Raw genomic sequence first — 19634 nt, forward strand, 5'->3', positions numbered from 1 at the left:
ATATGGACCGTTCATTATCTGACAACCAATCGAATATTTGTGATGTTCGGCTTATAATTGTGGCGTCTAGAGCGACTAGAAAACGAGAAAAAAATAAAGTTGTCAGTCCATTTCGTTCCCCTAATGTCATATAATTATCATCGAAAATTATAGGGGTATTCCTTGGCCAGAAAATCATGCAAAATTTGTTAGGCATCAGCGCTACATTTCCGCCTTCTAATGGAAATACTATACAACCTCATAATACATATAACCTACTCGAATACATACTTCAATATAATTGGTATCAATTAAGTGTCAACTCCTCCTCATGGATATACTATAAACTTATCGGGTCTATGTCCTTCAGGACATATTTCCATATGTCATAGAATGCAAATGTTGTAATTTTACACACAAAAGTCTGTGTCCATTTGACCCGTTAAAAATTGACTGATTTTCATCAAAACAGTCATGCTATTCTTTGACATTCCATTCTTCGTGTAAACTTTCGTGGTGTTCGGGTCATAATTGTAGCCTTAAGAGCAACCAGCAAAAACAGATAAAATAAAGTGTTTGGGACATTTCATCCACTAAATATTAACCGATCATTACCAACAACATTAGGGGTCTAGGCACGAACCCATCCTATATGCAAAATTTCGTGAAGATTGGTCCATAACTGTGGCCTGTATGGTGTTTACAAATTATAATGGACAGACGCACGGACACACCCATTTCTAGATCGACTCAGCTAGCCGAGATATGACGATCGGTATACTAATTGGATACAAAATTGTGTACCGCCAGATTTTAGATATATTTATGTTCCTATACACATTTTCCAATCGAAGTTCCTATATTTGGACATTCAAAATATTCAATATGAAGACCATATGAAGACCGGAAGGATTTATGGTATTTTTAAGGGTTTAAGGGATCATTTTTCCAACCGAAGATATTTCGTTTAATTTTTTGAAAGGCGATCGACATATACGCAGAAACATTTCAATACCAGTCAACGTGTTGATATGGTCCTCATATAAAGATTCTGGTGGTTTATGTTCTTGGAGGGTAAAACCCATATTTCTAGAAACAGTTCTATATGTTTTGATATAGACCCATATAAAGGTTCCACCCAATATTTGAAACTATTAGCCGCATATTCCAACAGAATGCTTTAACATTTCTTATTCACAGTTCTTTGGGCGCCTAATTTCCGAAAATTGCGTATATCCACTATTGACACAACCCCCATGTATAGGTCACACCCTCACTTTTCGCGTTTTGGCTTTCGTCGAATTTTCCAATCGAAGAAGTATCGAATATTTTGGAGGATTACAATCATTCATGCGGAATATTTCCAATATTGTTCAATGCATAGACATAGTCTCCATATAATTGTCTCGCCTAAAGTAGTCAATGATCAATCCAATTCAGGTTCCTTATTGGCAAAAAATTTCGTAACAGAATATTTTCATTATAGGTCTATGTTTTGATAGATCCTTCATTCAGAGGTCCCACCCACTTTAAGTACGTTGATAGTCCTAGAGTAATCTAACCGAAGTTATAGTATGGGAATTCCCCATACTAATCTTGAAGGCGGAAATGTAAAAAATTGGTTCCGCCTCATTATAAGTATTTTCATGGTCCTGATATTACCCTCATACAACGGTTCCGCCCCTTTTTAAGTACATTCATGGGCTTATAGACATTTTCTAACCGAACTTGCTGCAACCGGGCATTCCAGTTTCTTGAAGAAATAAAAAAAATATCCCACTTACCTTTTCAACCAAAGTGACTTAAATTATCATGAAAAGTGACATGTTCAAAATAGGTCCAGGTTTAGGTTTAGATCCTAGCCGCATTCTCCAATCAATTGGCTGCAATTTGCTATTCTGGTTCTTGATGAATAAACATTGCTTCACAAAACTATTCCTATATACACAGAAAAAAATCCAAAATTTTCAGAGGATATAAAACCTCCTCGCAAAACTTCCTCCAAATAAGGGTACCGATTGGTTTTTGATATTTTAGATTATAAATATTTTCCAAAAATATAAATATTTTTTTCAAAAACTCACGTTCCGGTTATTTTGAAAATCCCTCCCGATCTTCTTCCCTACAAAATCTAATGTAAACATGTCATAGCAGACATTCTTCGAGGACAAATCATGACAAACAATTCTTGGCAACAACTTTCTATTGTTCATTAAATTGCAACAATAGGAGATTTAAAGCAACATTTTAATATTTGTAAACTATACACATTCAAACACACATATATTCACATATACACTAATCTTCACTACCCAGGATACCAAAATTACGTTCATAAGGGCATTTACTTCATTAGTCAGAAGTTCATCAAATCAGCAATGGTTCCATATCGCCTTTCGTTGACCTCTTCACCTATGGTTCATTAGATTAGATAGCCTATGCTTCACAAGGGATACACTAGTTCTCATATGGTTTACAAGAGCACCTATAGCTTATAAGTCTCCCAATATTTCACCAGCTTATCAATGTTACCTTAGTGGTTCAAAAACATTCTGGAATAAAACCAAATTAATGAACGAATTTAATCGCAATTTAATCGCATTTTTTAATCGCAAATACTACTTCAGTCTATGTTCTATCTTGAGACCTAACGGAACGCTTGAGACCTAGAAGATGGCTGAGATCGAATATAAGACGAATTAGTGACCGTTTAAATTGCATTCAGAAATTTCAGATCTATAAGAGTTTCAATATTATGACTAACCATATTTAATCTCCCTTAAATGTCTGTTAGATTTTTATAAAACTCCCACCACTTTGTTTGCTAGGTTATTAGGAACTGTGAAATGCAACAGTAAACAATAAAGTGTGATAGAGCGGGGGAAAGTGGGGTGCTATCATGGATATAAAGTTGTCATATTTTACACAACAACTTTTAGTTTTACAGACTTACAGTCTGGTTGTCCTCTGGTTTTAATGTATCATATCTACATATTGCTGGTCAACGTGTGGCTTTGTCTTTGACATTGTCTCTGGGCTCGATGGTGTTTTCTGTGGACATGCAGAACAAGTGTCACAACATTCACACTCTCTTTCATCTAAACATTGTGAAGAATAGATTTGTTCATGATGAGGCTAAATAGGTTGTGACATTTTTAAATGGAAGGTGAGGATACCTTAACAGAAATATATAAAACGGGTATTAATTTAAATTTTAAATACTTTTAGGAATACAAAATGTTATATATGTATATATTAACATTTCCCAAATATATTACATTAAAATTTAAAGATATGCCAATTTTAAAAAATTTAAATAAAATTAATATTTCCTCAATGTTCTCGTTATTTACAGATTCCATATAAAGCATCTTATTTTTATAATGGAGGTAAGAACACGTTTTGTATTTAATAATTTCTATTTTTATTATTTATAATTTAAATTTTTATTAAGTCAGTCGAAATCGTTAATAACGACATATGGGTTATAACAGCGATATCCAAAAGTCCCCTGAAAATCCATGCCCTTTATTTTATATCGCTTATAGCTCAATAGACCAATTTTTTCGGTCCCTAGAACGTCGCTATAAGCTATTTCAATTGTATAGAGGACTCTTATATTTCACATAACGCCCCTGAATTTTATCATCATCTAAGATGTATTGTTTTGCCGCTCAGTCCGCACTCTGCTACGGCTGTGTGAGGCCATTTCGTTTGTGCTTGCAGGGAAGATGTTTTGTCTTGGCGCTCATTCCGCACTCTGTTACGGTTGTGTAAGGCCTTCTCATTTATGGCTGGCTGTCGTTGTTGTTGCTCAAAAGCTTTTGTTTAATTTTTTCCCCTTCCACACCGTTGAGTGTTTTTAATGATATAGTCGTCTGACAACTTGAGCTTTTTTCGGCTACGTTAATTATACAACAACAACATTTCATGTGTTTTTGTCTTTTGAAAGCTTTATTTTCTTTCATTTTAACGACAGGTGCATTTTTGAAACACCTGAAAGTATGTTTTAAAATTAATAATGTTAATTTTTAACAAAAATGTGGGAAAGTAGCTTTTATTTTTTTGTTTTAATCATGGCTATGTTTAAAAGTCAATGACCTTTAAAAAAATAGCAAAAATACTTTATAACTGTGTCTATGTTATTAATTTTTTTATCAATAAAAATAATTTAATAATACTATATAAATTTTTGGGGTTATAATACCAATTTATCTGAAGTATTATTAGATCAACCGTGGGGTATATGTGAATACAAGGAAATACTTCAAATGAACACAATTCATACTGGGACTAATTTAGGGATTTCAAACACAATTAAAAACAATTTTGTTTTTTTAAATTTAGATCTTACTTGCCTCAAATCAAAATAATTAATAAATTAATACAACTCATTTATTCTCTGTTTTGCCGTTCTGTCGAATTGAGCAAAACGATTAAAATTCCAACATTTCCAACATTGTCTAGAATAAAACATTATACAAATTTGTTTAATATTTAAAAAAGATAAACTCCAATGTGCTTAAACAGAGAATGAAAACGGGGAGGCGGTACAGTATGTGCCCGGGTAGCTCAGTCGGTAGAGCATTGGACTTTTAATCCAAGGGTCCAGGGTTCAAGTCCCTGCTCGGGCGGTGATAACTTTTTATATTTTTCTATACAAAATAATAGGTTTACTCTACTAATAATTTATTGGTATAACAAATCTGACCAAATGCAAAAATAAAACATCCACAAAAATTAATTCCATTTATTTGAGACATGAAGCAGATAAATACCTTTGGTTTTTTGTCACATCGTAAATTTGTTTTATAACTGTAAATGTATAAAATAAGTGAAATGTGCTTATTTTCACATAAAAATTTACGAAGTGATCAAAAACACCAAAGTTATTTTCGTAGTCCAGGAACCCCAACTAAAAAGAATTTGGGCATTAACGCCTGAATAATTTTTGTTGTTGTTTTTTATCACAACATATCTGTATATGTTATCAAAAATTGATCTTTTATATTCGGAGACTTCCCCTGCAATGCAGAAAAAAAATCAGTAGGCTCGCTTTTCTATGCCTTTACATTATTTGCAAAATACCAAAAATTGCTGCAGCTCGATACATATGACACATGTTCATGTATAGATGTTATAGCTGAACAGTTTTTGCAATTTGAAAGACCATGCCAATATTCACCTCCATTGGCTTTGATCTTTGATCGAATTTTTTCACTTCTACTCCAAGAACTGCCTTATTTGCTTGCGCAAATACCCATGCTTCTGATCCATACACCAGCACGGGTAGTATCAGCGTCTTGTGGAGTGTGAGTTTGGTCTGGCGGGAGGAGGCCTTGTTTCTAAATTGCTTACATAGACCATTTTAGCATATGGTGGCCGACACTATCCTTCTCCGAATTTCAAAACATATTTCATTAGTTTTATTTATACTTCGAAGCTGTAGTTTTAAAGTTCCACAGTTGGTTTGAGTCTACAGGACGTATTGCGCGTTGATACCATCAGCATGGTCCTCTTGCCATTTACTGTCAGTCTCACTTTGGCAGACTCCTTATCAATTCGTTCAAAGGTGGCTGTTACAGCTCGCAATGTTCGACCTATTATGTCGATGTTATCGGCGTAGGCGAGTAACATATGCTGTTTGGTTTACAGAGTGTCATTTCTGTTTTCCTGTGTCTCTCGTATGACCTTTTCCAGCAAAGGTCACCCTCGTTCGGCATTGAAAGGCTCCTGCAGAGCTGTATTAATTTTGCGGGAATGCTGTTATAGTCCCGTTCATGGTTCCGATATTGTTATGTGCAATTTTGGTTTCGTAGATCCCGTTCAGGAATTTTTGATGTTAAAGATGCACCTCGCACAGATAGGCCGATCGTCGAAAATGTGGATAAAATCGGAGAAATGATCGAAGTTGGCCGGCATGCAGTCGTAACATCGCCCAGGAGATAAATGTCGAATATAAAACTGTTTTAAACCATTTACAATTGGCCCGAAACGGCCAGATTTGGGCAATAGGAAAGGTGTCGTGTTTCACCGAGAGAACGCTAGGACACACACATATACAGTGACTGAGCAGAAACTTCGGGAGCTTGTTTGGGAAGTTTTAATGCATCCGCCTTACATTGCATTGCAAATTTTCTTTAATGATATAAAATTGGTATCTGTGGAGGATTGTGCAAATCGACTACTAGAGTTATTTGCAAATAGAGAGCAGGACTTCTATGAGAGAGACATTATGAACTTACTTTTAAAATGGCAACAAATCGTACAACAAAACGGTACATATTCGGACATTCCGAAGCATGATAAATAAAGTCATATACATCATATAAAAATAATGGATTTCTTTTTCCCCAACCTAATATATCACCCACAAAGAGCTATCAATATCAAAACTTAGGCTGAACTTTAAAAAATGAGGCGTGATATTATGTGGGGCTAATAAAAATGTTATTGTAACAAGCTTTTTTTTACACCAACTTTGGATAGAAATCCGACAAATACTTTAAACATACATAAATTTCTATTGGAAAATGAACTAAAATAAGGCAAGACATTTATGTGAGGTTTCGAAGACGTTTTATAAAAATTCCTAGAATGTGAGGGGATATTTATCACACGTCTATGACACTTTTCTCCGACATTTTCCCTGGATCGACATTTTCCCTGCTGCAGCTTTTTACGCTACGAATAATGAACGGAATTTTTATACCGACAAGTTTTCCTTATAACAATAACAAATTTAACTAAATATTTTTTTTTTTCAAAAAGCTCAATACCCTAAATCCTCAAACGTATATTTATAATTTGGGGAAGTGTGATACAGTCTTTAAACATTTCCTGACCTTCGAAACATTCAACAAAGAGTATTTTATGAACGCCACTCCAACTAGGTTGATCAATAGTGATAATGTTTGATTAGGAGATTTATCAGGGCGAAAAGCCTGTCTTAAATCTTCAAAATACATAAAATCGGGGGTATCGTTACTTGAGGGCTATACTTAAAAGCGGACATATCTTGAGAATTTTTGGTAAATGTATTTGGTACTCCACAGGAATATAAATTTACAGTCAATTCGGTTAAAAACGTAACCAAAATACAAAAAATATCTGAGGGAACTTCTGAAATCGGGCTATCCTAAAATTTGAGCCAATAAAACCCATTTTCAATACCAAACATCCTGGTACAATGTCAAAGCACTGTATTTAATATTGCGATTTCTATTGTGATTTCCGTCGAACCGACGGACTTGACTAAATCGATGTAAAAAATCAATTCTGCATCGGCCGGGAATCGAACCCGGGCCGCCCGCGTGGCAGGCGAGCATTCTACCACTGAACCACCGATGCTACATAATAATTCATATATGACATTCATTTTCAAGACCCAAAAGTATATTAATAGCCGAATTAGAATATTGGTAATTTACACGACAAAAGTATCTATGCTTTATAGTTGATTATTTAAGCAGTTTAACATTAGAATCTGAAGTAAACGCTTATATTTTTTCAAGCAACTTTAAAACGTGGTTCTTAAAAAGCAAACACACAACACCACTTTTGCCAAATGTTTACAAACTCGTGTTGTTATTCAATAACATATCTATCGGGTGTCTAAACACGCGTGTGTGTTCTCATTTTCGATAATTACCACATACTACTTCTACCCCCATTCGTATCTGAATCTACAGTTTAAATCTTAAAAATTTCGACTTTTTAGGACTAGGAGAGATTTATATTCAATGTTAAGAATCCGTCATTTACAAAAATTTCGAATTGCATCGGCCGGGAATCGAACCCGGGCCGCCCGCGTGGCAGGCGAGCATTCTACCACTGAACCACCGATGCTATATAAAATTCTACAATAAACAAAACCTCTCAAATTCATCGATTTCTTTCTCTAGAAGTTTAGGATCTTTTCCGGCGAAAATAAAACCAATCAGAAAATAGTTGAACTAATTAAAATCTTCAACTTCTCAACACCTTTATAAATTCCTCCATCTAATTGTGATCTACAACACAACATCCCAACCCCTTGCCCCCACTTTTTGGGTTTCGTACGTTTGCGAAAAAATTGCCAACTAATTCGTAAAGACGCCACCTCATTCACATTTTGTGCAATCATTTATTGTTATTGCCACTTTTTTTGTTGGTGCTATACGATGAGACAATGCCGGACGAGATGACACCCCAGACTACAATGACCCCCATATTCACACGAAAATTAATTTACAAAAATAAACTGAAAAAAGGGTATCCTAATGTTCATTGCGATGATGATGGCATTGTTTTGTGATATGTTAAACATGACATCTAACAGCCTACCAGAAAAATCAGAAACATCAGCAACGACAACAACAGAAAAAAGAGTAATCAAATAAACTTTCAACGGCAGCAACAGCAACGACATCATCAACAGCTGAATTGTCATTCAAACGTTATCACCATCATTGTTGTCAGTTGTCGTTGTCATTATGTTTATAATTGTGTTAAAAGTATGATGATGTTATTTTTGTTGTTGCTGTTGTTCCTTCGTCTCGGTAGCCCTAAAAATCACCTACGAGTATCTAAGCAAATAATGTACATGGCCACATGCGCCATCTGGGCTACGTGCAACATGCAACAACTGTTGTAGTTTTTTGTGTTTGTAGCAACGAAATAAAAAACTAATCGTGCTTTAATAATTACGCTTCAACAAATGCTAAACTATGGGTCCATGGGAGTCAGACATAGGCATACAAATATTAGTAGTAAGTGAAAAAAATATTGAGGGTGTTTGGTTGTTGGTTGATGATTTAGTGATGTAATATTAGGGTTACTAAAACCGATTAAAATTTTTTAACCATTTTATGCCTTATGTGCCTCTTCGAAATATTGGTTTTAGACCTCACGTTTCTTTGCACCAAGTCCGTTTTAGACAATTTGGAGTCGATTTAAAAATGTCCGTAAAAGTGGCCGTCTGGTGCGCACAATAACTCTCGAAGGGAGTAACCGATTTCATCCAAAATTTGCTTACGTGCGTAGCTGACTTCTTATAGAGCATTTTTTCCATAGGCCGAGAATAAAAAAGATTTCCAGGCGCGTCGGTCTTTTGTGCAGTTCTTACAATGTGAAAGACCATGTTCGGCCATAGCGTCTTCAACTTCATCGTTTCATCTAATTCATGGCCTTCCCCTTCTGTGTGAACAATCACTTGGCTCATCCATCCATTTTCACAACATGACCTACCCAATGAAGTCGCTGCAGCTCAATATGTCTTTCTATGTCCGAGAATAAATGCAGAACTCTTGGTTCATTCGACGGCGATATTTTTTTCTCAACCACTCCAAGAGCAGCATCATCTGCTTGCGCAAGTACCCTTGCTCCTGATCCATACACCATCACGGGTAGTAATGAGTTTGGTTTGTATAGTGTGAGTTTGGTCTGGCAGGAGGTGGCCTTGTTTCTAAATTGCTTACTTAGACCATAGTAGCATCTGTTGTCCAACACTATCCTCCGAATTTCAAAACTAATGACATTAGTTTTATTTATGGTGGTACCAAGGTATATAAAATCTTTGACTACCTCGAAGCTGTAGTTCTCAAGTTCCACAGTTGTTCCGAGTCTACTGGACGTCTTGCGCGTTGGTACCATCAGCTTGGTCTTCTCGTCTTGTATTGCCAGACCCACTTTGGCAGACTCCTTCTCAATTTGTTCAAAGTTAGCTGTTGCCGCTCGCAATGTTCGACCCATTATGTCGATGTCGTCGATTTAGGCGAGTAACATGTTCTGTTTGGTGTACAGTGTGCCATTTCTGTTCACATTTGCCTCTTGTATTACTTTTTCCAGTAGGATGTTAAAAAGATCACTCGACTAACTGTCGCCTTGTCAGAATCCTTGTTCGGTGTTAAAGGGTTCCCAGAGGTCCTTTCCGACTTTAACTGCTGACCTTGTTTCAGATAAAGTTATCCTGCATAGCCGTGTTAATTTTGCAGGAATTCTGAACTCAGACATGGCTTCAAACACCTCTTAACGGATTGGACTGTCGAATCCGGCTTTATAGTTGACGAATAGTTGGAATGTTTTTTCGTGGGTCTTTTACAGGATTTGGCGCAGAGTGAAAATCTGGTCCTTGCCAAGCCTGAAGCCGCATTGGTATGGTCCAGTAATGTTATTGGCTGCAGTCGTTCACACAGTATGCTGGATAGCACTTTATATACGATGGGAAGGAAACTAATTCCTCCATAGTTGGCACATATCGTCTTGTGATAGTTCCCTTTAAGAGATCCTGATATTATTAGTTTTAATGAAGATGTCTTTGGTTGTGCTACGCATCAAGGTGACTTACTTAGTAGCTTCGGTTAGGAAGCTGAACACCCACAGACTATAGTCAAGTCTGTGGGAGACCAATTCCTAGCTATTTTTAAGTTCTACTGACAATATTTTCGGTTATGAGCTTTAGCGAAAGTCTTCCGTAGCACGAGTATCTTCGGTAACACGGGTGCAGACCCAGCCTATCACTTTACTGTTGGCACATTGGCTAGCATCGTGCTGCAGGTGGTTTGTGTCCAAATCGCGGGTAGAGTATGGACTCGGTATGGATATGCTAGACAACCAACCCATAGAAAGGGAAGAATTTTAAATGTGTTCCGATACTCGCCCATCCAAATACGTATTATCAATTGGGGTCTTCACATCGGTATGAAGTCATTAATTGTGTTTAAATAATCGTGGCATTACGCCATAATGAACGTACCCTCGTACCCCGAGCATCTCCGTATATATTCAATATAAATATATTTTTCACGATTTTTTCGGAACAATTCATATATCTCGGATCCAGAATTATGTTTGAATACATACGATCTCTGAAATTAATAGTGGACTTTAAGACATTTTAATGACAAATAAATTTTTCTTTTTCTTTAAAAGAGATTTTTTCAATGATGCCCCGCTGGTAGAGGGCGTTGAACTGTTTACGAGTGGTGTTTACATTTCAGTACCTCAGTTTTTCCTGAATTGAAAATATATCTAAAATTTGTCAGTATTTGGCGTATATCTGATTTCTGTATTGGGAAAAGGGCTTCAAGGCCTATCTAATGACTCGCTGTCGTAGACGCACATCGACATGTTTAGGATGGGAGGTTAATTGAAAATGACCGGTCGTTTGACATAAGTGAATAGAATCAGCCCAAGAGTTCTTGAACATCTCGACTTGATATTATTTTGGATAGTGATGCTCACCTGATATACGCACATCGAACAGCTTAAGAATGGAGGTAAATTGAAAAGGACTGAGTGACCGAAGTAAATAGAAGTAGTTACTGGACTTTTCAGTGCCTATCAGATCGTTGATTTATTAAATATATTTTTCTCAAGGACCATCGGGGCGTGGATTTGTTAAACAAATGTATTTCATGGACTATCAGATCGTAGATTCATTAAATATATATTTCAATGAGAGACATACAAAATATTGCAACCCTAACTCTTCACGTGATCAATAGATGCCGCCGCATATCTTGAACTCACTCATAAATATGTATGAATATTCAAGTTTGACAAATATGAGTGCAAATGATTTTTCGTGACTCCAAACAAAAAAGGCACATATCCCAGATTTTTGTTGTGATGTCTGCTAAATACAAAAACTAAATTCGCGACAAAGATAACCAGACACGAATGTTGGAAATACAAAAAACTGGGGGATGGAACCTCAAAATTAGAGGTTCATTTGAAAGTTAAAAGATACAGTTTTCGTGTGACACTTTGATTGTTGACAAACATACATACATCATACGAACGCATTCACACATGCAAGCAAAAGCAATTAATTAACTAGAAATTGTAGTTTTAGTGTGTGAGTACAAAAACAACAACATTATTGCATGTGTATGTAATTGTAAACATAGTTACAACAACATAATTATGAAAACGGAGATTGTTGTAATGCTGCTGCGACTTCTTCTATTTATGATGGTGTCAACAATGGAAAATGCAAATGTCGTTGTGATGCTTTAATTTTGTTGATCACACAACCACAAATTAAAGAATTAGACTGAAATTATGAAACATATATGAAATATTAGATTACCTCACGTACTCCTGAGGGCGGTCTTTGTTGTCGGTTGTAATGGAAAGTGATTTGTTTAATGTCAAGGGTTAATAAGGGCACATTGTGATTATGTATTTATTAAACTGGGTGTGAAATTCCCATGTGGAGAGGATGCTGGTATAAATTCATAAGCTCATTTTGATATCAATTAAAACTCAGAATGCAACATATGAGTAATAAATATATGAATGTCAGAATTTGTGAATTTCTAAATTATTTTTTTTCCAAGCACCAGCTGATTTTTTTCAAGGACTGTCTTAGCCTTTGTCGTGGATTTTTTAAATATTTTTCTACAAGGACTATCTGAGCCTTAGGCGTGGATATTTTAAAATATTTTTCTACAAGGACTATCTGTGCCTTAGGCGTGGCTTTTTTTAAATATTTTTCTACAAGGACTATCTGTGCCTTATGCGTGGCTTTTTTTAAATATTTTTCTACAAGGACTATCTGAGCCTTAGGCGTGGTTTTTTTAAATATTTTTTCTACAAGGACTATCTGAGCCTTAGGCGTGGATTTTTTAAATATTTTCCTACAAGGACTATCTAAGCCTTAGGCGTGGATTTTTTAAATATTTTTCTACAAGGACTATCTGAGCCTTAGGCGTGGATTTTTTAAATATTTTTCTACAAGGACTATCTGAGCCTTAGGCGTGGATTTTTTAAATATTTTTCTACAAGGACTATCTGAGCTTTAGGCGTGGATTTTTTTAATATTTTTCTACAAGGACTATCTGAGCCTTAGGCGTGGATTTTTTTAATATTTTTTCTACAAGGACTATCTGAGCCTTAGGCGTGGATTTTTTTAATATTTTTCTACAAGGACTATCTGAGCCTTAGGCGTGGATTTTTTAAATATTTTATCCTAGCACCAGCTGAGCCTTAGACGTGGATTTTTTAAATATTTTTTCCTAACAGCAGCTGAGCCTTAGGCGTGGATTTTTTAAATATTTTTTCCTAGCACCAGCTGAGCCTTAGGCCTGGATTTTTTAAATATTTTTTCCTAGCACCAGCTGAGCCTTAGGCCTGGATTTTTTAAATATTTTTTCCTAGCAGCAGCTGAGCCTTAGGCCTGGATTTTTAAATATTTTTCCTAGCACCAGCTGAGCCTTAGGCCTGGATTTTTTAAATATTTTTCCTAGCACCAGCTGAGCCTTAGGCCTGGATTTTTTAAATATTTTTTCCTAGCACCAGCTGAGCCTTAGGCCTGGATTTTTTAAATATTTTTTCCTAGCAGCAGCTGAGCCTTAGGCCTGGATTTTTAAATATTTTTTCCTAGCACCAGCTGAGCCTTAGGCCTGGATTTTTTAAATATTTTTTCCTAGCACCAGCTGAGCCTTAGGCCTGGATTTTTACATATTTTTCCTAGCACCAGCTGAGCCTTAGGCGTGGATTTTTTAAATATTTTTTCCTAGCAGCAGCTGCGCCTCAGGCCTGGATTTTTTAATATTTTTTCCTAGCACCAGCTGAGCCTTAGGCCTGGATTTTTTAAATATTTTTTCCTAGCACCAGCTGAGCCTTAGGCGTGTATTTTTTTAAATATTTTTCATTTTTTTCAACAGATTCTTAGGCTGCAGTTGATGACCAATAAATCCTGCAGTTGTAGGTAATTTACATTACACACATACTATTGTACCACTACTAACACATATTTCATAGTTACTCGCCAAACGTTAAGACGTCCTTAAAAGCTTGGTGCTTATTTTTCTAAGAATAACTTTACTTGAACATAACAAACAATTGCATTGCATTTATCAACACCTTAAGCATCTCTTGACTTCCGTGTCAATGATTTGACTCACCTTTCATCCGGCATAATTTTACATCTGTATGGTTTCTTTAAATACCAGCAAACACGTCTACGAAGCACTTGTTGAAAATCTCCTATTCCACAAAAGGAGTCTTCCACTCTCTCTCTCCTTTACATTAGTCAAATCACATCCTGTTAGTGGAATACTATCGAGAATCACTTGAAGTGAGTGAGGTGTACATGTAAAAAGGATTTTGAAAGGCAAACACTCGTCTTGTGGTTGTCACCTAAGTTAGTATTTGAATTGGATTGTGCCTTGTAGACACTTTTGTCGTCATAGCTGTCACACCATTAAGCCATATAGCAGCAACAACAGTAAGTTGTGTTCTTAACATCGACATTCGCTGAACAATAGATTCGCAGTAGAAGGATTTCGCTACAAAATAGTTAAAGGTATGAAGTTGAAATGGGAATTCTTAATGTTTTGTAGAAAATCAAATAATAATTTATCATGCGTAAAATACCGCAATTCGAATATGGATTCCATTTTATAAATTAGTTGATTATGGCTCTATACCTCCATAGAACAATATTTTATGTTTGGGAACCTCTGCCCCTTTTTTGGAATCACTTACTACTTACAAATGTAAAACTAGCGTATGAAAATAACAATATACATATTGTTCGTTGACGCCATATAGTTTTATATTTCTTTTATTGTTTTCTGGCGTGAGCATATTCACAGTTCGCTCAGAACGCAATTATAAAAAGCCTTTTCAAGGACTAAGGCAGAAGCTGGAGCCTTGTAAAGTTTTGCTAAAGCAGTAATAACAGACAGTACAAAGCAAATTTTATTCATACAACTATACTACGCCATAGTCATTATAACCGAACAGACCATACCGTACACAGTATTAATTTTTGCCGTTAAAACAAATTCCATCATATGGCGTAGGATACAGTAATTTTAGGAAATGTGTCCAAATTATTATTCTGAAAGATATACTCCAATTTTAAGCTCTCTTACTTAGCTGGCTTATGACAGAACGGTTGTTCCATAAGCCGAGCGTGTCGGTGTTGTGCGCATATCATGCAATTTGAAAGACCGTTATCGAGATATTGTCTTCTACTTGATCTTTCCATTGGATTCGTGGCCTTCCCCTTCAACGTGAACCATCACTTGGCTCGTTATATGCCTTTTGAGTTGAGGCATCCTCATCCATACTTACAGCATGAGCTAGCCATCGTAGTCGCTGTAGCTTATAGTTCATTCGGCCCATAGATCTTCTCAAACACTCCAAGAGCTGCCTCATCTACATGCGCAAGTGCCTATGCTCATACAACATCACGGGTAATATCAGCGTCTTGTAGAGTGTGAGTTTGGTCTGGCGAGAGGTGGCTTAGCTTTTGAATTGCTTACTCAGACCATAGTAGCATCTGTTCTCCTCTGGATTTCAAAGCTGATGTTATTAGTTTTGTTTATGGCTGTACCGAGGTATATAAAATCGTTTAATACCACGAAGCTGTGGTTTTCAAGTTCCACAGTGGGTCCATGTCTACTGGACGTCTTGCGCGTTGATACCATAAGATTGGTCTATTCCCCATTTACTGTCAATTCGTTCAAAGTTACCGCTCGCAATATTCGACCCATTATGTCGATGTCGTCGACGTAGGCGAGTAACATGTGCTGTTTGGTGTACAGAGTGCCATTTCTGCTCCCATTTGCATCTCGCATGACCTTTTCCAGGAAGATGTTAAATAGGTTACACGACAAACTGTCACCTTGTCTGAATCCTCGTTCATATAGAAGGGCTCCGAGAGCTTATTTTCGACTTTAACAGCTGATCTTTTACCAGTTAAAGTTATCTTGCATAGCCATAATAACATTGCAGGAATGCCAAACGCAGACATGGCTTTAAACACTTCTGAACGGACACATGTGTCGATGTGTTTTTCATCGGTCTTTTCCGGGACATTTAAAGTGAAAATCTGGTCAATGGTGGATTTTTTTGTTGGTATGGTCTAAAAATGTCATTGGTCACAGGCTTAAGTCGTTCACACAGTACGCTGAATAGCACTTTATAGGCGATGGGTAGGAGATATTCCTCGATAGGGGGCACATATCGTCTTGTCTCCTTTTTTGTGTCCGGGGCACAGTTTGCTGAGGTTCCAATCATTGGACATGTATTCCTCTATCCAAATTGTATCAGCTAGTGCATGCTCCTGACCAGCATCTGCCCACCAGTCTTGAATAGTTCAGCTGGTAATCAATCGGCACCCCTGTTTTATTGTTTTTCAGCGGATTAATCTTGGCTAGATGGTATAAAGTCTATACCGTAATATCTTATTGGTTCTGGGGCATCTTTAACACCGCCACTATTTGATACCAGAATTAGCAACCCCAGGAGAGAGCGCGGGAGGTCGGTGTCAACAATTAAGATGAAAGAGGGTCTATGATATGCCTGGGCTTCGCCATGTTAAAACCAATAAAATCCGTTGCTTTATATCTATCATCCCTTACGTCATCCACATGGTACTATAAATAACCAGTAAGTATCTTGGATACACAGGTGATTTCTCCAGATATTGTCTTTTGGAAGAAAACATGTACCTTACAGAACGTTTCCCCATTTTACAAAAAATTTCCATCGTATTGTTCATTTTTGATCGAAGTGGGACAATCCTAGTTCATACCATAATGGGTCATATGGCCGCTACTTCGTTCGCAAAAGAAAAATTTGAAAAATTTATTGCACGGATGGAAGCTCAACCAAATGCGGACTTTTGGTCAAACCAAAGCCACTATTGATGATGTATGTGGGAGGCCATTTCAGAAGATCTTAACTGCTATGGCCCACCAACACGCATTCCAAATGAATGGCAGAAAGTGGCGAACATCTTCTTTTGGGTCCATGATATGTACGTGTGTATCATCAATACATCCGACAACACCTTGGAACTTTGTTTTCGAATAAAAATAACTTATTCTTCCCTTTTTACTCCTCCGTTAATTTGGATACAATCCAAATTTTACAGATTAGCCGGATAACTTCGGCAGAAACCACAGACATTGTCGGTTGAGCCATGCCAAGGTTGAAGTCATTGCTATGGGATTGCTCACAAAAAACATCAGAGCTGCACATATTTTTAAGAGAGGAGGAATTGCTGTTGACCGCCAGCCTTTCGGAAATCAGGGTTTAAGGCTTCATCTATGTACACAACGGCATCTTTTGGTAGTCGAAAATACGCTTTCAAGCTAATATGAGCAGTTGATTGAACATTTCTCTAAACGTCAACATCTACTCCCAGAACCTAAAGCTTTCTAATAAATGACACACCTTGAACATAATTTTCATCATCAAAAAATAGTTTCACTGATCTTAACATCACATATAATTAGTTTTTCTGAAATATTTTATTCATTTTTTTGTTTGTTTACAATATTTCTAGTTGTAGAAATGTCAAAACAGTATTATCGACAGCAACTGAGAAAAATTAAGTTTTATTTCAATTGCGTTGCCAGTTGAACTCGCAACTGGAGTTTGGTTGCTTTCCATAATCGACCCATAGAATTAATTCCAAATTTCATGATTCGAGCTCTATAGGATAACCCAAATCTTTATGTTATCAAATATGGTTCACATTAATATAAATCCAATAGAAATCATATTTCCCAATTTCAGGATTCCAACCCGATTGATTCACTCAAATAAAATTACGACGAATTTCCAAAATTCCCTACATACCCCAATCCTACACTCCAACAGTAATCAATATTCCAGCTCTATCGTTTCACCCAAAACCAAATTTGGTACCATTTAGTACACATTAGTACAAATTTTTAAAACTTCCTATATTCCCTGAATCGTACACCCCAACAATGCTCCTAACTCCAAATATCAGGATCCCACCTCTATCGATTCACCAAATATTCAAATTGTACCTAATTTTATACACATAAGTATGAATTTTCAAAACTACCTATATCAAACAACAAATGGAAATCTCAATTATCGATTTCAAGATATAGTGGATATTAGTATGAATTTCCAAAATTCCTTCATTGCCCAATCCTGCACTCCAACAATGATCCTATCTTCAAATTTCAAAATTCCAGCTCTATCGATAAACCCAAATCAACATTTGGTAAACTTCCTACATAGCTCAATTCTTCACCTTAACAGTGATCCTAAGTCCGTATTTCAAGATTCCAGCTCTATCAATTGACCCACAATTTAAATTGTACAGAATTTAATACACATTTGTACGAATTTCCAAAACTTCCTACATGTCTCAATTCTATACCTCAACAGTGATTCTAACTTAAAATTTCCATATTCAACTTCTATCGGTTCACCCGAATCCAAATTTGGTACCATTTAGTACAAATTTCCAAAATATCCTACATATTTCAATCGTACACCCCACCACTGATCCTGACTCCTAATTTCATGATTCTCGGTTCACCCAAAATTCAAATTTTATCAAATTTAGTATCATTTAGTATACATAAGTAGGAATTGCCGAAACTACATCCATACCCCAATCCTACGCTACAACAGTAACCCTATTTCCAAATGTCAATTTTCCAGATACGATTTAGTACTTTTCGTACACGTAAGTAAACAATTTCCAAAGCAGTGATCCTAACTTCAAATTTCCATATTCAACCTCTATCGGTTCACCCACGTCCAAATTTGGTACCATTTAGTACAAATTTCCAAAATATCCTACATATGTCAATCGTACACCCCAACAGTGATCCTGACCCCAAATTTTACCCAAAATTCAAATTGTACAACAATTTAGTACCATTTCCAATACTACATCCATACCCCAATCCAACGCTACAACCAGTAACCCTATTACCAAATGTCAATTTTCCAGGTACGATTTAGTATTTTTCGTACACGTAAGTAAACAATTTCCAAATTCCCAATCCTACACTACGACGTTAATGTTAATTTCGAATCAGCTTCATACATTTCTTCAAATTCAAATTGTACTAAATTTAGTACAGTTTAGTAGTTTTCGTATAAATGAGTACACACTTTCAAAACCATTTTCTTATATCGACCCTACTTCTCAACCTTTATTCGCATTCCAAATTTCAAGTTTTTAGCTCTATCCAGTCACAAGCTACGAAAATGTACCAAATTTAGTACATTTTAGTACTTTTCAGATACTTATAGTTCGAATGCCCAAAAAATCCTTTGCTACATCTATTCTACACTCCATTAATGTCTCTCAATCTATATTTCAGGGTTCTTGCTGCACCTGTTCGCCAAATACAAATGGTACCACATTTGGTACTTTTCGTACCGTTCTATTACGAATTTCAAAAAACCCAGCCTTATCTGACCCCTTTGGACCAAGAGTGGCTATAACCCAAAATTTCAAGATTCTAACTGCAGCCGTTTCGTCTGGGCGTTGATCGTTAGGTCAGTCAATCAGTAATTCCCCATTGTAGGGTAGAGAAAAAATAAATAAATACAAATGTAAATAGTTTTCTATAAAAAAATTTTATTAACTTCATTTATACACAAATAGACATTTTCTTTTATTAATTAAACAAAAAAGTTGTTTCTCTTTTGATTTCATTTTAAATAAAATAATACAATACTAAAATGCGTTACAACAGAAATGATGATGGGGAATATTTTGTTTCTTCTTCTTTTTGTTTTGGGATGTTATGAAACTCAAATACAAATGGAAAATAACTATTTACTTGTAGAACAGTATGTATGTACGTATGTTAAACAAAATAACTGTAAAAAAGTGTGTTAGTTAAACAATAATGGAATATTTATAAATT

General features: G+C 36.0%; 3 non-coding genes across 3 annotated transcripts; 1 reads left to right on the forward strand and 2 right to left on the reverse strand.

Annotated features, from left to right (window-relative positions):
• The first annotated feature begins 4540 nt into the window (after positions 1-4540).
• On the forward strand, positions 4541-4613 carry Trnak-uuu (transfer RNA lysine (anticodon UUU)). Its single transcript has one exon. It is a non-coding gene; the product is annotated as a tRNA-Lys (tRNA).
• A 2645-nt stretch (positions 4614-7258) lies between these two features.
• On the reverse strand, positions 7259-7329 carry Trnag-gcc (transfer RNA glycine (anticodon GCC)). The gene has a single exon. It is a non-coding gene; the product is annotated as a tRNA-Gly (tRNA).
• Positions 7330-7756: 427 nt separating this feature from the next.
• Trnag-gcc (transfer RNA glycine (anticodon GCC)) lies at positions 7757-7827 on the reverse strand. Its single transcript has one exon. It is a non-coding gene; the product is annotated as a tRNA-Gly (tRNA).
• Between the last annotated feature and the right edge of the window lie 11807 nt (positions 7828-19634).

Source organism: Musca vetustissima, unplaced genomic scaffold, assembly GCF_032173495.1.
Source record: "Musca vetustissima isolate MV318-11 ecotype Yass unplaced genomic scaffold, APGP_CSIRO_Mvet_v1 utg9941, whole genome shotgun sequence".
Lineage (NCBI taxonomy): Eukaryota > Metazoa > Arthropoda > Insecta > Diptera > Muscidae > Musca > Musca vetustissima.